This window comes from Muscardinus avellanarius, assembly GCF_963383645.1.
Source record: "Muscardinus avellanarius genome assembly, chromosome: X".
In the NCBI taxonomy this organism is placed as follows: domain Eukaryota; kingdom Metazoa; phylum Chordata; class Mammalia; order Rodentia; family Gliridae; genus Muscardinus; species Muscardinus avellanarius.
In genome coordinates, this window is record NC_137792.1 from 117,530,043 (window position 1) to 117,550,307 (window position 20,265).

Consider the following 20,265-nt stretch of genomic DNA (forward strand, 5'->3'; position numbering starts at 1 on the left):
GGTAGCAAACTTGCATCAGTAGAGTGACTCTAACTCAAATGCATTGGAGCCTCTGCACTGTGAGCGATGAGTGTTATGTGGAAGGAAACCAAAAGTGCCATTTTCAAGGACCTATAGATCATGGAACCTACATTCTGATAAGAAGGGTCATGTGGATTCATGTCACAGCTAAGACTAAAGGCAATAACTTATGCAGTTCCTGTCACCTTTTATCCCAGTTCCAACCATGGGCACCTGTCACTAATGGCTTAGTGAAAAAACTAAATGGTTGCCGAGGAGGATTGCTGTGGCAATCTTAAGTAAGCAATACTGCTCTCTAGCTGTTACCCAGCCCCCAGGACACAGGACCAAAATATACCCAGAGAAAAACTCCATCCAGCTGGTTGCATCCCATTCTCACTCACCATCAAAGGCACCTCACCTGAAGGATTAAGGGAGAAAAAATGCCCTGTTACCATGCAGCTCCTGGGTGTGCGCATCCAAGGAAATTGATGTTGATTGATTGATGAAAAGTAGCCTCTCACATGAATGCCAATGAAGTCAACATGGCAGTTGGAGAGGCTGGGGAGGAAAGAAATAATCTCTACTCCTGCATTTCTCCCACTAGCATCTTGCTTTTATTGAGGGTTATAACTAAAAATTATAAGATATTACTAATCACAGGAAATATCAAAGCAATCATGAGGTGAGTCAGGGAATAACAATAATATAGTGATCTATATGACTATAGATGAATCAGGCAAGGAAAGGGTAAATGAGGAAACTCTCAGGGTCTTTGATTACTAGTCAGGTCCCTGGTTCTTAGTTCCATTTGGTCCTTGAAAATGTGCCTGCCTGCAAACAATTTTTACTTGTGTGGGCAGTTTGTGCCCCTCCCAAGCTGGACCGAGATGTCCTCAAAGCAAATGACTAACAATGCTCTCAATATGTCTTTCTAATCCTGATTTGTTACATAGAGTACCCAAACTCACTAATCACAGCTGAAGAAGCTATAGGAAGGTTACACTATGGATTCCAGCTAGAAATCAACCTGAAGTTGCATAATGCATCACCAGGATATCCAAGGGTGAAGAATTGAAAGTTAAGGAATACAGGTAATTTATTCAATGAAATAATAGCAAAAACATATTTATTTGTCGAAAAAACATGGTCATTCATGTAGAAGAGATTCATAGAACCCTAAATAGATAGGACCAGAAAAGATCATGACCACAAAGTATTATAGTCACACTTCCCCTAAAGTACAGGAAAAGAAGATAATTAAAATTTTGAAAGAGAAAGAAATCAAGTACTTAAGGGCAAAAATATTTAGGGGCATACTTAAGGGAAACCCTATTAGACTAACAGGAGTTTGCCAGCAGGAACGCAACAGGGTAAAATTCTAAGATCTGGAAGATAACAAAAGTCTAACAAGATTACTATATCAAACAATGCTATTCTTTAGTACTGAAGGGAACATAAAAACCATTCAAGATAAGAAAAACCAAGGAAATCCAGGATCCTCAAAAGAGTCTTACAGAACATGTTTAAGGGAGTTCTAAATTAAGAAGTGAAAGGAGCCAGATGTATAAGCACACATCTGCAATTCCAGTACTTGGGAAAGGATCACAGGTATGAGGCTAGTATCAGCAATTTAGAAAGTCCTCAGCAACTTAGAGCGATCCTCTTTCAAAATAAAAAATTAAAATGGGGTTAGGATATAATTCAGAGGTAGAATGCCCTGGGTTCAATCCCAGTTCCACACAAACAAAAGAAGTGAAAGATAGTTACCATTATTAAGTGAAAGCATAAATCCCACAAGAAGAGCAGATACACAAGACGGATCAGAAGTAATAAAATATTACCAATATCATAAATTATCAAAACAAAAAGATGAATAAAATAGGTGAAAGAGGAAAAGAGATATGTGATTAAGGAAACAGTTCAAATAATGATATTTTTATGAAGTTATCATAGTACATAAAACATAAGAGTTCAAATAATGCATATATATATGAAGTTACCAATTCCAATATCAATGATATGTACAAGGAGAGAGAGGGAGTGGGATGGGATGCAGAGGGAAACACACCAAGTGCTTTGTGCTTGAATGTTTCTATTACTTTGAACCTCATTCTGATTTGTAATGACAATGCACCAACAAGAGTAAAAAAATAATCTCAGGTTCTCATTAACTAAGGCACCAAATTACAAAAACATAAAGATTATATAGAATACCTTTGTAAAGAGTATATCAATCAGTTGAAAAACTACAACACAGAAGCCACCACAAAACTAATTAAAGATTTCAGATAAAGTGGCATAATTTTTTTCACCAGAAAGAATACTCAAAGATAAATTATTTGAAAATGTCCAGTTAGAGAAGAAAAATAAATGACAAGTAATGAGGAAAGTTTACTGGGTCTATTGGACACCATTAGGAAAGTGAAGATTTACTTAATGGAAATTACTTGAAAAAAAGGAATAGGTTCAGGGTGTTATGGTGCATGCTTGTAATTCCAGTACTTAGAAGGATGAGAGAGGAAGATCTCAGGTTCTACAACTGCCTCAGCTACTTAGTGAGGCCCTCCACAATTTAGTGAGACCTTGTTTCAAAATAAAGAATAAAAAATAGACCTGGGGGTGTAGCTTTAGGGAAAAGTTTTCCTGGGTTCAGTCTTCATTCCAGCAAAAATAAAGAAAAGGAATAGGTACAAAAAGTTTATTCAAAGAAGTAATAGATTGCTGCATATAGTATATGGTGACACATACTTGTAATCCAAGTCCTTGGGAGGCTGAAACAGTAGGGTTACAAGTTTAAGGGCAATCTCAGCAACTTAGTGAGACTCACAGCAATTTATTGATAACCTATTTCAAAATATTTTTGGGGGGGATTGTAGTACTCAGAAATAGAATGTCCCTGGGTTCAATTCCTAGTATAAGGAAGAAAGAGTGAAAAAGGAAGAAAGAATAAAGAAAAAAGAAAAGAAGGTTTGAAAACATCTTAAATCTGGGCAAATAAATTAACACTCGGTACAGGAAGCTCAGAAGGCTCCAAATTCAACCCGCGCAAAAGTTTACTGAGATATAATGAAAATATAAAAAAGATAAAGAAATATTTTAGAGAGCAGCAAGAGCAAAAACAATCACATCACAGTGGGTTTCTCATCAGAAACCTTTCAGGCCAGCAAAGTAGAATGAAACATTCAAGTTTTTAAAGGGAAAAAACTGCCAACCAATAGTATTTTAACTAGTAAAGCTGTCCTTCAGAAAGAAGGAGAAATAAAAATTGTCTCATCAAACAAAACTTGCCATATAGGAAATGATAAAGTGAATTCTTCCAGCTGGATGAAAAGAACATTATTAATAAGATGAAGACATAGAAAAGTATAAAACTCAGTGGTAAGTTTAAGAACATAGTCAAATGCTAAGTCCATTAGTACTGTGATGGTTGTATTGGATCTCAAATACTGAGGCTAACAACCAAAACTATTAATATAACTATAATTATTATAATTTTTAAGGAATATACATTATAAAAAGTTATAAATTGTGACATTTAAACATAAAATGTGGTAGGTAAAGTTGTATATTTCTTGTAACATTGATGCTATTATCAACTTAAAATAAAGATATTTAATATAAACATTATGATAATCACAAAGCAAAAGTTTAGAGAAAATACATAAAAGATACAAAGAAAGAAAATCAAAGCAGGCTATTAGAGAAACCTCAGTGGAGCCAAGAAGGTGGTCTAAGGAAAGGGGAGGAGGAAGACTGAGGTTCATCCATGGAAATACTAACATCAACTATGTGTACATATGTGAATATACCAATGTTAGTCTCAGTATTCTACTGGTAGGGGGGAAATGGGGAGGGGGCATCAAGGGCTGTGTGCATATATGTCATTGTTCACATGATTTACATTATGATGTGAGACTATAATTCACCAATAAAAAAATTTACAAAGCATGTTGGAAGAGAATAACAATACATTAAACAATAAACTCATCTTTGTGATTTTGAGAGTTATAGCCATAGATTCTGAATGTAGTTGTTTCATGTCATTTTTGAGAAATCATATAACAATTATAGCATAGCAACAGAATGATGCCTATTTTGGGTACAGTAAAAAACAATTAGTGTACCTTATTCAATTAAGTGTCTACTTAACATGTTTCAAAATACATTCATGAACTATGCAGTAGAAGTAGATAGTAGAAAATTAACTTATTTAGAAGATCAAATTGAAATAAAACTTAATAATGGACAGTGTGTTAAGAACTGAGAGTAGTCAAAAAGTATCCAGATTTTTATTTGATCATCAACATAGATGACAGTACCACTTCTTGTTGGTCTTAATTTGCTTACGTCTCAGTTCCTTATTCCATCCTTTCAAGTCTTACCATTACTGCCCTAGTCCAGGCATTTCAGCTTCTATTTTATTTCTAGCCCCCAGGTGCAGGTTATTGCAACAGTTCCCCTTCCAATTCACACTCCATTCTACTAACAAAACAATCACTCTAAAACACAAACCAAGCCTCCTCACACTTTTTATCATAAAAGCTCCAACACTCCTTTGACTTAAAACAATGATAACAGGGAAGTATAATAGCCTGTTAAGAACTACTACTGGGTTGTTGAGAACAGACACATACCATTTCCCTTACATGGGCACAAAACTATGCCCTTTTTCAGGCCATTTAGCAAATAAAAAATCTCTATAACTGTAAATAAACGCAGTTGCAGTTACTCAAAATTTTTTGTTTATCTGCCTCCAAGTTTTTCATAAGTAGTGAGGAAGAGTTGGGTAAGGTGTTTTTCTAGAAAATGGGTGATGAGTTTCACCATTCCTCCTGTTTATTGAGCAGCTATGCGCACTTCCATTTAGAGTGTTCTGTTCTCTTTTCTCCTCTACATCTCACAGGGACTCCCAAAACAAATGGTGCATTGAAGGATCTAACTTCTTTCATAAAGTGCTATGGCTGGCCAAACCAAGGCACTTGTCAAGTGAGGGGAGAAATTCTGAGATTCTATGGCAGCTGATTGAGTTGGGATATCGCCTACCAAAGAATCAAAAAAGATGAAGGAAGATAGCATCATTTAGGGAAATTAAAGTCAAGTATCCAAATGAAAAAGAGAGTTTAAAATTTCAAAGATACAGTAGAATTACAGGTGCAAGGGCAGCCTCAGTAGTGCAGTGTCAGGATGTGGACCTGCATGTATTCTTGTACCTTTCCTTCATTATGTATTCAGCTTTTCAGTGTTGAGAGCTCAAATTAGGACCTAAATAAACGATATAGTTTTGTTATCTAAGACATAAGTCAAGTTATTAATAGTGAATATCTGATCTGGGTGCCGTGGCCCACACCAGTAATCGCAGTACTTGAGAGGCTGAGATAGGAGAATCACAAATTCAAAGACAGTATCAGCAACTAGCAAGGCTCTCAGCAACTTAGCTAGGCCCTATTTCAATATAAAAAGGCTGGGCGCATAGCTCAGAGCTAGAACACACCTGGGTTCAATTGCTAGCACCAAAAATGATAAATATAATTTCAATGCTTTCGAATGTCCATCTTATTAGCTTTTGTGAATTAGATGAAATGAATATTCTGTTTGCAAAAGTGTGCTCATTTTGTTCACATTCATTGCAGTAGGCTTCTGCAATGAATCCCATTATAAAAAAAAATTTTAAATAGTATCTGGAGTATGGGATTTGAGAAGAGAAGGCCTACATTTTCTCACGTATTCATTGTCTTGTTTTGTTTTACCATAAACATGTATTATTATCATTATTAAAACTGGAAATTGGATCTAGGGGCATTCTATCTCAGAGCGACATTCCCCACTCCTATTTTTTTTTTTTTTGAAACAGGGTCTTACAAAGTTCCTTAGGGCCTTGCTAAGTTCTGAGGCTGGCCTTGGACCTGTCATTCTCCTGTTTCCACCTCCCAATTACTGGTATTATAGGCATGTGCCACCATGTAAAGCATCATGTATTATTTTTATAATGCTCATCTAATAATAATAATTATATTCCCCCGAAATAAAAAAAAATCTGGAATGAACAGTACACTTACAGTAAGTGCTAGATGACCAACAGTGAAGCTTCATTTTATCTGTGATGTTACATGTCTCTTCTGGAAATAAAAGTTAATAAATTTGCTATATAACTTCGTCTTTTCTAGTTTATGCATAACATGTTGCATTAGCTGTGCAAATCCTAATCTTTAGATATCAACTCACTTAGTATCATTGATCACAATAATACTGCAGTGAATCGCTAGTTGAGTTTATGTATTACAAAGAAATGCTGAGTCCTAAAATACACATGTTTAATTGTGTCCAGTGGGGAACATTATCGGGAGTGGGGAAAGGGTAAAAAGGGTGTTTCCTCAAGGAAAAACTCTGACTTGATTTACAGTGTTATTCAGAAATGTGAATGTTTCAAAAACTCTCTTAGTTTAAACTAATCCTAAATATCTGGACCTTCCTGAGGTAGCAAAGAAGGACTAAAAAACAACTTAAGGCATAAGATTTTTTTCCATTTAACTGTATATGGCTGTGGCACTAGACTGCATATATATTAGGCAATCCTGCCATCCTATGGCCAAAAGTAGGAAGTCCATTGAAAGGAACTGCCTTGAAAACAGACCAGTGAAGGAATGAAAATTCAATGAAAAACAAGTTGGTACAATATACAAAAGTTATCAGTTCAAACTTAAGTATATCAACTTGGCAAGTTACAAGTACAGATGAAGTGAATGGAAATAAATGATGGTTGCATTCAATCTGAGCATGGATCCCAGCTATTCATTGACATGTTAAATAAGCAAGGAGTTGTTCATTGGCAATCTTATGCTTCAGCACCTGCTCACAGTGGAGGCTCACTCGATGGTATCTGACTAACTAATGCTCTTTGGAGAAGGAACAGTGACTTTTATTAAATCCCAACCTCTATACTTAAATTCGTTATTATAACTGCAGCCTCTCCCAGATTCCACTAAAGATAAATCAAAATAAATAAACATTCAAGTAGGTTCGATTGGAGAGGTTATCATCAGTGGGAATATCTGGTTGCAAAATATGAAGAATATATGACACTGCCCTCTAAGACAGCTGTTCAGTGGTTTAAATTGCAGGCTAGAGTATAATCCCTTTACTGAAATAAAATACTTTGGTACCATCTTGTATCAAATTAAAAATATTAAAAAATCAATTCCTAAAATGAACAAACTGTTGCTAAATACTTGTTTGTGTCCAAGAACAAAGCTAAAAATAAAAATCCAGGACCCAACAATAAATTCACAATGGCCGATATCCAATCCAAAGGTAGAAGGAATGAAAAGAAGCATGAAAATACAACTCATATCGAGGAGGAAAATTGATCAATACAACCAATCCCCCAAATGATAGATAATACAATGAATAGGCGAGGATATTGAAGCAGCTACTGCCGAATTGTTTTACATGCTTATTACCTGTCCACAATTCACACCTACAGTCACTGTTAACCCAGTTAGAATAAACTTTCGTGTATATGTAAAATATAGGACAGGGTTTGCTGCTTCTACTATATGGATCAAGCACAATTTATTGCAAAGAACATTCTTTTCCTTTGCAATGATCAAATCGAATGTTTATATATGAATGTCTTCTTTTTAAGCATTCTGATTTTTAGTCCATTTTTCTGACGTTCCAGAGATGGTTTTATTTTATTTATTTATTTATTTATTTATTGCCATACTGGGGATGGAACCCAGGAGCATTATACTTCCAAGCTACACTCCCAGCCCTATTTTGTAGTCTTTTTAGTTCTTGAAAAAGGGTCTCATTGAGTTGTGAAGGGCCTCGCTCGGTAGCTGAGACTGGCTGTGAACCGTGATCTTCCAGTCTCAGCCTCCCAAATGCTGGGATTATAAGCGTGCGCCACCATGCCCAGCAGATTTTTTTTTATATAATAGGAGACCTCATAAAGGAATGTGCCACGTTACATATTCATTGCTGGCAGTCTGTTCTCATGCGTTCCCCAGTTGCCGGTGTATAAACACCTGTTAGGTCTTGTTGACCTTGCCTGAATCTTTTTCTGCAAGGTAGCTTAGACTCATGGGAAATTGAGTAATCTCAGTCTTCCTTGCTTCCTGTGCACAGGAAATTGAGATGAGAGGGTAGTGATTTTTGCCTTTTTCTAGTTAGCAATGCTACTCTGTTTTAAGGTCCTTCCTCAAAAGGGAAGAGACACAATATCAGTATGCCTATACTGGATATTCACCAAGGAACAAGATCCTAATTTCTCCATCAGACACTCACAAAATTCATGAATGGGTCTCTTGCTCACCCCCTATCTTTAGAATTTTAACAAATTCTTTTGTTGCATGTCTAAAACCTTTTCTTCTGAGCCCTGAACCATCTCCAAAGTAATGTCTGTGGAAGTTCTTTCAAAGCACAGTTACACATTTTTGAGTTCTCTTTTCAACGTCCTTCACTTTTTAACGTTTTAAATAAGATTTTATTATAAGGCTACAGTTCTATGGGGTACAATGTGAAAATGTGATGCATGTATGTCATGTGCAATGATCAAATCACCGTAGTTAACATTTCCGTTTCCTTAAACATTTTAGTTTTACATTTGCATTAATATATAATAATTGTGCTTATATATGGATTACAATGAAATCATTAAATGCACATCTACAATATATCCTGATCAAATCAGGGTGATTAACATTTCCATTGCCTTTATCATTACTTGCTGTTGGAGCTTTTGAGCTCCTCCAATTTCTTTAGATTTCTTTAGAGTTAAGGTGGCATTCTGCTCTTTTCCACTAGGGGTCAGTACAGCCCTGATTTTTTTTTTTTTTTTTTTAATGGTGCTGTGGTTCCAGTGTAATCGGTTCATTTTCATACACAAACTACTCCCCCCCCCTTTTTTTTTTTACAGTTTTAAGCTGTACACGGATTCTTGGGAACCACAGAATAAGTCCTCAGTGTTTAAAATGTTTGATTAAGCAATCACCACTCATACATGCAGACAGGAAGCTCGCTTTATTTTCAAAACTTCGTTTCTTGTTCTCAGCCCTGTAGCTCCCCCAATCTTTCTAGAATGTACATCTTGTCTGCATACTAGTACATTTCCTAAAAGTTCCAAGTGATGAATAATATGCCATACTCTTATCAGTTCATTTCAATAGCTACTTCACATAATCATATTACATATTGAAATACTAAGCTGTGGTGTGTGTGTGTGTGTGTGTGTGTGTGTGTGTGTGTGTGTGTGTGTGCGCGTGTTACTGGAGATTGTGCCCAGGGCCACTCTGCTTATGAGTTGCACTTCCAGCCCTTTCTGTTTTTTTAAGGGATCTCACTAAGTTGCTGAAAGTCTCCATAAATTATTGACGCTGGACTTGAATCTGCAATCATCCTGTCTCTGCCTCCCAAGTGCTGGGATTACAGGCATGTGCCACTATGCCTGGCTTTATTTTATATAATGAAACTATCATAGTCTATATGTCAAATATCCTGTTTCATTGTCATTAGCTTTATTAACATTTTAAACATTTCTTCTATTTTTGGATAGATCCCTTTCTAATCCCTAATTGTCTTTTTTTCGGTACTGAGGATGGAACCCAGGTGCATTTTTACCTCTGAGCTACACCACTAGCCCTATTTTTTATCTATTATTTTGAAACAGGTTCTCACTGAGTTTCAAAGGGCCTCACTAAATAGCTGAGCCTCTGCGAACCTCGATCCTCCTGTCTCAGCCTCACAAATGCTGGGATTACAAGCGTGTGACACTACGCTCGGCTTCCTAATTGTCTCATTAGCATAGTTTTTTTTTCCTTATTTGAAGCTCCAAGTTAGAATTCCCCTGATTAAATCAACCCACTTCCTAATAAAATAGTTCTATGTATTAGTAGAGGAAGCTACTAAGAACAATATACTGGAAATTTTATTTGTCATTATTCATATGTTGTGACCATCTTCAAATGTTTATTATCAACATTCCTTTTAAATAAACACAATAAACTGGGTGTGGTGGCACACACTGGTAATCCCAGCATTCGGGAGGCTGAGACCAGAGGATGACAGTTCACGGACAGCCTCAGCTACTTAGTGAGGCCCTCCGCAACTCAGTGAGACCCTGTTTCAAAATAAAGAATAAAAAACAGGGCAGGAGGTGTAGTTCGGAGGTCAAATGCCCTTGGATTCCATCCCCAGACCCACAATAAATAAATAAATAACCACAATAAAGCTTATTATGGGGTCTTCCTCTCCTCTCCTGCTGTGTATCATTTCTAGTTCTCTCTTTTATCAAAATGTGACCAAATCCCTCTCCTTTGCAGGAGAGTTCATGCCAGCGAAGTTAGAGGTGTATTACAGTGTGTTAAGGAAGTGGACTTTTCTTTCTATACCAAACTCTAGCATACATTTAATTTAATTTAATTTAATTTAATTTTAGCGGTACTGGGGATGGGACCCAGGGGCATTCTACCTCTGAGTTACACCCCAAGCCCTATTTTTTATTCTTTATTTTGAAATAGGGTCTCACTGAGTTGCAAAGGGCCTCACTAAGTAGCTGAGGCTGTCTGTGAACCATGATCCTCCGGTCTCAGCCTCCCAAATGCTGGGATTACAAGGGTGTGCCACCATGCCTGGCTCATTGTTTCACTTCTTGATAAATGTCATTCTAATTGAAGTTAGGTGGAATCTAAGTGTAGTTTTGATTTGCATCTCCCTTATTGCCAATGATGTTGAACATTTTTTAAAGATAAGATTGATATGCCCTTAGCCAACCTAACCAAATAAAGAGATAATTGATCCAGATTACTAAAATAAGATATTAAGAGGGAGATATCATCACAGATAAGGTGGAAATTCAGAGAATCATCAGAAACTTTCAAAAATCCACACTCCAATAAACTGGGAAACCTAGAAGAATTCGGCAGATTTCTAGACGAATACAACCTACCTAAATCGAACCAATTAAACATAGAAAACTTAACTAACCAATAGAAAGCAAAAAGGTTGAAATAACATAGGATTCTTTAAGCAAAACAAATTTAAAAAGAACTTAATTAGTAAACTAAAAACAGTCGCTGGAGACACCGTATCATTTCCATATTCGGCCGCCAGATGGCAGCATTGTCAAGGCATTCTTGGTGAGACTAATCCCTGCTTTTTGAGGGGCTGTGTGGGCCAAAGAAGACAAGGTAATCTTTAATAAAATGGTTTTTGTTCATGAAACTGAGACCAATGTCAATGTCAGAGAAACAATTTGCAGAAATCATAAAGACATGTCTTGCAGGCAAGCAAACCCCAAGAGGTTAGTGGATAAAGCATGGAAAACAGCCGTATAATTCCAGACACAGTCACAAGAAGCACACACATGGAGGCAAGAAAAGTATCCTACTTCTCACAGGGAATGGGTTTCAGCACCTAGATTTTGAATGTCTAAGCCCGCTGTTCTTGGAATTTCCCGTCTATTTCATATAAAGATCAACGGTAAGAGCTTACGATGGAATGTGGGAAATAAGAAGTTACGGTTTTACAGCCAGAATTTCCACTTAGGATGATGAAAAGGATCTGGAAATGCAAAATGGTGATGGTTGAAACAAAATTTTGAATACTTAACATTTAATGCCACCGAATTGCACACTTAAATGATAACAATGATATACTTTATGTACCTTACGGTATGTATATTTTACCACTATTTTTAAATAGGGGGGAGGACAGGCACTTTAGCTTAAAGGAGATTATTTCCTATTCCTCTCTCCTTTTCCACATAACAGTGCTATCATTCAGTTCACTTATTCATAAACTGTAATCATCTGATAGAGTGTTGCCATTATTATTTTGAACAAATTATATTATGTTAGATAAGAATTAGGAAAATAAATCTTATTTTATTTTAACTGGATTTACTCCTTTTCTAACATTTTCCCTTTAGATAGGTCTGAATTTCTGACCTTTAGTGTTTTTACCTCTGAAGAATTTGTCTAACTAGGTAGATGTCCTAGTAACAAATTCTCTCATTTTTTGTTTATCTAAAATAAGTTATATGTGCCTGTATGCCTCTACCATCTTGTACTCCATTAAGATGTATGACTACAATGCACCAACAAAAGATTAAAAAATTAAAAGGTCTTTTTTGTTTGTATTCACTTCTGAATAATAATTTCACTGGATACAGAATTATAGATTGGTGATTTTTCCCTTCCTATGCTTTGAATATTTCACCTCATTTTCTTCTCAATATTTTCTCACTTAATTGTTTCTACAATTTAATCCTTATCCTTTTTCCTCTGTAGGAAAGGTAGCTTCTTCTGGATTCTTTCAAATTTTTTTCTTTCTCCTTTATTTTCTACAGTTTTCATATTGTATACCCACATTTGTTTATGGTATTTATTTTCCTTGGTCATTAATTTTTTATTTTTTTAGCTATTAGTACTTCAGATATTTCTTCTATTTCTTTCTTCTCCTTATGGTTTCCCAATTCCCTGCATGTTATATTATTTGTGATCATCTCACAGTTCTTAGAAAACCTATTCTGATTTTTACATTCAGTTTCCACTTTGCTATTTATATTGGGGAGTTTCTATTGATATATCCCCAAAATCACTTATTTATTTTTTGAGTGTGCCTTGTCTTTTGATTAGCTCGTCAAAGGTATTCTTCATTTCTGTTAGTGTTGTTGTTGTTGTTGTTGTTGTTGTTGTTGTTGTTGTTGAAATGGAGGTCTCATTGTTTTTTCCCAAGCTGGCCTCCAACTCCTGAGCTCAATGATCTCTTCCCTTTTCAGCATCCCAAAAGCTGGGACTACAGGTACCTGGTTTCTTACAGATTTTGTTGTTAATTTCTAGAATTTTTTTGGTGTGTTTGTTTTTAGAGCAGATTTAGTCTCACAAAAAGTTGATCAGACAATACCGAGAATCTCCAGATTCCCTCTTCCTCCACATATGCATAGCCTTCCCTACCAGCATCATTCCCCACTAGAAAGTTCTGTTTGTTGTAATACATGAAGCAATATTGTCACATTATCAACCAAATCCCACAGTTTACATGATTTCTCATCTCGATGTTGTAGTTCCATATTTACTTGATTAATGCATAACTTAGTTTTCTCATCTATAAAGTATATCTATTAAGGCAATCTTATGAGGTTGTTGCAATAATTAATAGATTATATTTAGTATTAATCTATTAATATGATTGCATATATGTGTATATGTTTACATTTTACAATGTATATTTTGTCAATAATCTCTTCATATACTTATCTTCATTTCTTGTTGAAAAATTCTAGGGTTGGGGTTTCTCCTAATGATTTGTATAAATTCGTTAAGTATAAAAACCCAATCAAGGGCTCTTGAGTGAGACAGACCTAAGTTTGAATTCAGATTCTAACACAAATTTTGTGAGTTAATTAAGAATTCTGTGCCTCTATTATGTCATCTGTATCATGAAAGCAATAAGAATGATTACTTCAGGTTTTGTAATCACTAAATAACATGATTACAAATCATTTTCAAAAGATTCCTAGGCGGGTGTGGTGGCACATGTCTGTAATCCCAGTACTTGGGCGGCTGAGACAAGAGGATTGCAGGTTTCAGGTCAGCCTCGACAACTTAGCAAGACTCTCAACAACTTAGCTATACCCTGTTTGGAAAGAAAAAAATTAAATAGGGCTGAGGGTGTGGCTTAGAGATAGAATGCCCCTGGGTTCAATTCCCAGTGCCAAAAAAGCAAAGAGATCCAAATAGTAGACACCCAGCACTAGTTTAGTACTCCACAGTATAAAACCAAGGCAACAGATATGTCACTGCTCTTGGAAGTGACTGACTATGTATGAGCACTGGAAATTGACAACAGAGAAAGCAGAATTCAGCAATTTCTAGAGTCTAGGGATAGCAATGAAGCAAGAAGACCAGAAAAGCAGAACACCTGACACTAGGTACTGATGTAGGTGAAAGGTAACTCTTTCCTCCAAGAGAGTAAAATTGAAATATAAATTCAGTATGGCACAGAAGGCCGTTGCACCCTGAAAAAAAGCAGCTTAAATAAATAAGTGAACAGGACTCTTCCCAGCAAAGTAGCTTTAGAGAAGAAAGTCACTATCTCTCATCAAACTCTCAGAGTGCCATAGCTAGGAGCCATTCTAAGAAGGGTTCTGTTGTCAAGACTAAACTGTTCTGGAGGGGATCAGGAAACTCAGCACAATCACACCTTGGGGTCCCTGTGGAAATATCTCTGCAATGATTGGGCAGGCAGAGGCCACATGAAACAAACTCAATACAAGTTTTCCACCCTGGGGAACATGAGTTGTGGGGGCAAAAGGAGTGGTGGACTGTGGGGAGCCATTAAGGCTTTCCTCTAGATTGGTGTCTCTGACTCAGCTGATTGTCCTTTGCCCAGAGTCAACAAGGTTTGGGGTTATGGAAAGTTTAAAGAGGTCTGAGAGAGGATCAGGTGGTGATGACACGAGGGTACTGATAGGCCTATCTGTAATGTATGTGTTTTGTATTGGTCTTTATTGTATTCTGGTGATGGTAGCACGAGAATGTTGATTGACCTGTAGCTGTGTATAAATACCTCTGGAAAAACAAAGTCGGCGTCGGCACAATAAAGATGAGATTGACCCAGAAGTTGTGTTGGCCAGGAGTGTCGGCGCAATAGAGAATACTGACCCAGGCATAGTCGTCGACCCGTAGGAAATATTTATCCACGAACAGGGGTCGACCAGTAGAGATAGTAGGCTGGCGGCTCCCCCATGTTATAATTAAAAATTCTTCATCCTCACGCCTCTCTTCTGAACCCGTACTCTTGCCGGCTGGCTCCGACAGTGAGCAGGATGGTCCAGCAATCTTGATCTCTGAGATGTGGGCCAACACCAGTCTCCTATGGCTTCATAAGGGGCCATGTCTGAAGGCACAGCGGTTGAATGACTGAAGGTTAGCTTCTCTCTAGGTCATTGTATAAAACTCTCCAGCACAGAACTCCATGGTTCAATAAGTCCCCAAACTCTTGGAGGCATCTTGAAGATATGCCACAGCTTTAACATTTACCATGCCCCCCAGGAGCAAAAAATAAAACCACTGGAGTAAGCCTATGACTGGATCAGTTTACATTTTTCCAAAACTCAGTTGGTTGGCAAGAAGGGCTCGCTATTGCTCCAACTTTTGCCACACCCTGGGCTGCACAGTCCAAAACCCTCCAGAGAGAATATACTCCTGGCACAGTCAACATCCACCTTAACCGGTTCAGCAAGAAACACAGGGCACAGCCTGCATACCACCCCAATTCCTTTCATAAGAGTCAAATGGAATTACAACAAGCTCCAGTCATGATCTGCTACCCCCCATACCTGAAGTATTTTAACCTTTCCATACAAGAAAAGGGTTTTCCAGTAACTAGGCCAGGAGGAATTTTGGACTCATTTTTTCCTATGTCTATTTTATCTTTTCTTTGTTTTGGTTTTATGCTTGGAATTGAATCCAGGGGCATTCCACCCCTGAGCTACATCTCCAGCTCTTTTGACATTTTTCTTTTGAAATAGGATCTATTTAAGTTGCCATGTGCTGGTCTTGAACCTGCAATCTTCCAGTCTTGACCTCACAAGTAATAGGATTATACGTGTACACAACCACACCCAGATTCCATCTTTTTATTATTTTTTCTAACTTCAATTTAATTTTCAATTAGAATTTTTTTTCTTCTTCATATTTTTTGTCACAGGGGATGAAACCCAAGGACATTATACCTCTGGGCTACACTTCAGCCCTATTTTATTCTTTTATTTTGAAACAAGATCTCACTAGGTTGCAGAGGGTTTCCTAAGCTTTGAAGGTTGGCCTTGAACCTGGGATCCTCCTGCCTCAGCCTCCCAAATATTAGGATTACAGGTGTCACCATACCTGACTATCCCCCTCTATTTTAATATTTTACCTCTTTGCTTTCTTTGTTAATTATTTTCTTTATCTAATTTTTGTTATCTTTAAAATTATTTTTCTCTCTTTTATTTTTTTTCTTGTGTTAATGGGACTCAAGCCCAGGGCCTTCATTTAGTCCAGTGCTCTACTTATTAGATATACTCTCAATACAGCTGGGAAAAATTAAACCCAGCTATGGTTACAAATAAGCCATGCCCCAAACCTGAGAGATATTTCTACTTAAAAAAAAAGAGGAGAGCCTTGAATGGTGTTGTACATCTCTAATTTCAGATTTTGGGAAACTGAGACAGGAGGATTGCAGGTTCATAGCCACCCTCAATAACTTAGAGAGGCCCTCTGAAACTTAATGAAACCCTGTTTTCAAAATAAAAATAAATAAATAAAAATGGCTGGGGGTATGTCTCACAAATAGAATGCCTCTGTGTTCAATTCCAAGTACCAAAAAAGTAAAGGAGGGCATTAGCCCTCAGCTGTGGAACCATCCTGAGGCAGTCAGAGATATGGGGGACTGAGGACTTGTTCCTGGGCAGATAACACCACAGAGAGTAAAGAACAATGGTTGATGACATTCCATCTATGTGGATTCTCCACACTAATCATAGCTGTGCCCTTTAAAATCATGTTGAGCTAATGAGTCTGAAAGTGAATCCCTAAGAGAGACTGCTGTGATTTCAGCACCTACACTTCCATGTGATGCACAGATATCTGTACCACTTTCCAAGCAAAGCAAAAGAGCTTAAGGCTCTTCAACATGACTGAAGAAACCAGCATCAGAATTGCTTTCAAATAACAGAGATACTACTAATAGTGCCTGTGGAAATTTCCAACTCCTGATAGGGACTACCACTCCTATAGGAGGAGTAAACATAGAGGGTGCACCTACTGCCTACACAACATCTGCCTAAAGTTCCAGAGTGTTCCCACCCTTACATGTCTTGAGGGGGGTTTCTCCAACTCTGATATGGTATGCTCTGTGCTCTAACCCATGAATATCACCAAACAAGGTACTGGGAGATTATATTATGGAGTTAGAAATAAACTTAATGTTGCACAAAAAATGGTATCTCAAGTTACATTAGCAGAAGAAAGCCGCATACCATGAAGGCCAAAATATGAGAGTGGAAAATATATACATCCCAATAGATTCACAAATATCACATAGCTATGCAAGAAACATGAAAAAATAAACTAATATATCATCTAGGAAATGGATGGAACTGAAAAACATTATACTAAGTGACGTTAGTCAGTCACAAAAAGTAAAAAATTGGATACTCTCCCTAATATGTGGACTCTAAGGAGAAAAAGGCATAGGAGGAACTCTAGATGAAGAAAGACAAACCATAGATGAACAAATAAGGCAACCTAATTGAGAGGAATGAGAAGGGGAAGAGGGAAATTCTCTAATGTACATGATGTATATTCACAAACATATCAAAGTCAATCAGTAATCAGCCAAACATGAGAAGGAGGGAGGGGGAGGGAATGGGGTGGGAATTGGGGAAGGGCTAAATGAGTGATGTGTGCATGTATGTCTGCACCATCTTGTACCCCATTAAGATGCATGACTACAATGCACCAATTAAAATAAATATCATCTACTAAAGCTAAAGACTCCATAGTAACTAATCTCAAATACACAATAATAGATGGAATGCTGGATAAAGAATTCAAAAGAATGATTGTTTAATAGTTCAATGAACCTGGGTGTGATGGCATACCCTTGTAATACCAGTACTTGGGAGGCTAAGGCAGGCAGATTTTGCAGGTTCAAAGATAACCTCAGCAATGTAAAAAGACTCTCAGTAACCCAGGAAGACTCTGTTTGAAAACAAAACAACAACAAAGACACACATATAAAAAAGCTGAGGGTATAGCTCAGAGGTAGAATACCCCAGGGGTACAATCCCCAGTATCACAAGGGAAAAATAAAACTCAATAAAATCCAAGAGAATACACATATCTATGTAATTGATATATGGAGGAAAGAAGAGCTACATGCTGCAAGTGTATAAAACATATTCTGGGAAACAATAGCAGAAAAAATTCAAATCCTGGGGGAAAAAAACCCTGAATATTTAGGCTTAGGGGGCATTTAGAACCCTAAATAGTCATGATCAGAAACAAATTTACCCATAACACATTATAGTTGAATCAACAAAAATATAGAAAAAATAAAGAATATCAAAAGTTATTAGAAGAATAAGTAAAATTTAAAGGCTGACTCGTGTTAGTAGCAGAACTTTCAGCAGAAATTCGAAAGGTCATAAGGGCATGGAGAACTATATTCAAGTTCTGAAAGAAAACAATTGCCAACCAAGATTATTATACCCAGCAAGTTTATCATTCAGAATCAAAGAAGAAATGTAAACAACACAAGGTAATCATAAACTAAGACAATAAGTAAATTCTAGACCAGCATTACAGGAGGAGATGGTTAAGGGAATTCTACATCCAGAAGAGGAGGAAATACAGATGCAATAATAAGAACACATGAAAGAATAAATACCACTAGAAGAGAAAACATGCAAATGAAAAATAGGAAAGAATCAAACATTATCAATACAGCAAAATAGCAAGCTTCTAAAATTAATAATAGAGAAAGAAAATTAACTACATTCAAAGTAATCAGAAGGAAATCAATAAAATGACAGAAATAGTACATACATTGTTATAAAACTGAATCGAAATGATCTTAAATCTCCAATTCAAAGGCACAGACAGGCTAAATGAATTAAAAACAAAGATCAAACAATTTGTTGCATAAAGGAAAATCACCCCCCCTGCCAAGACAAGCAGACTGAAAGTGAAAGGATGGAAAAAAGTTTTTAAAACAAATGAGATCAGAAAGCAAGCAGAGCCAGGTATGGTGGCACACCCTTGTAATCCCAGCATTCGGGAGGCTGAGACCAGAGAATCACAGTTCGTGGACAGCCTCAGCTACTTAGTGAGGCCCTTTGCAACTCAGTGAGACCCGGTTTCAAAATAAAGAATAAAAAATAGGGCTGGGGATGTAGCTTAGAGGTAGAATACCCCTGGGTTCTATCCCCAGTACTTACTGCAAAAAAAAAAAAAGAAAAGAAAAGAAAAGAATAAGAAAGAAAAAAATAAAAAAGAAAGCAAGCAGAAGTAGCTGTACTTGTTTTCTAACAAAATATACTCTTAGCCAAAATTAGAGGAGACAAAAAGGACACTATGTGTTGATCAAGGGAACAGTACATCAAGAAGATATGCTATCTTCTACCACATCCTTATGCTTCAATGTGGAAACAATGGAACCCAAAAATGATGCAAACAATTGACCATAGCCTTAAATCTCCAAATTCCTGAGCCAAAATAAATCTCTCTGCTTTTTAAGTTATTTATGTCAATGTCTTTTGTCACAGTGACAGAAATATAATACATAATACATATTCCAAGTTTTAAAATAAATGTTTGTTGACCAGAAATTTTACCAAGAGATAATATCATTCAAAAATGAACGTTAAATTAATTTATGTTTAGGTAAATGAAAGTTTAGAAAATTTGTTACCAGCACACCCACATTATATAAAGAATACTAATGGTAGTTTCTCAAGCTACAGGGAAATTAAACTAGCTAGAAATGTAAACTTGCTGGGAATACTGAAGAGCAATGGGAAACATTTAGTTTTGTAAAAAGAGCATTATTTTCTTCAAAAACAACCATTTAGCCAGGCGTGGTAGCGCATGCTTGTAATCCCCGTGCTTGGGAGGTGGAGACAGGAGGATTGTGCTGGTTTGAATCCAGCCTTGCTGGCTTAAGAGACTCTGTTTCCAAATTATATATATATATATATATATATATATATATATATATATATATATATTAGATTAGGTCTGGGAGTTTAGCCCGGAGGTAAAAGGGTTTCCAGGAACCCCAGTACCACCAAAAAAACAACCATTTAAAATAAAATAATAATATTGGGTGTTGGGTTTTATTGCTATGTAAATGTAAAATATATAATAATTATAGTAAAAGAAAAATTCCAATATATAGTAATGGCTTGATTAATGTTAACTACTTCCATCTCTCACTAACACAGCTATCACCTTCCTCTTCTTTCCAAATCATTCCCCTTCCCCTATTCAAAATTATAAACTGCTCTAAAATAATATTCTAAAAGGCAGCCTTATTTATGATATTTCTTCATGTCTGCTCAAAAATCTCTTTTGTTGAACTCTTTTATACTGCTAGACCACTTATTCATATGTTATTCATTTATTTTATTCAATAAACTTTTCTTTGTGACTACCATATAGGGAACTGTTTTTGACCTGTGGAGGACACAGGGATCTCACAGTCTGAGTGCAACAG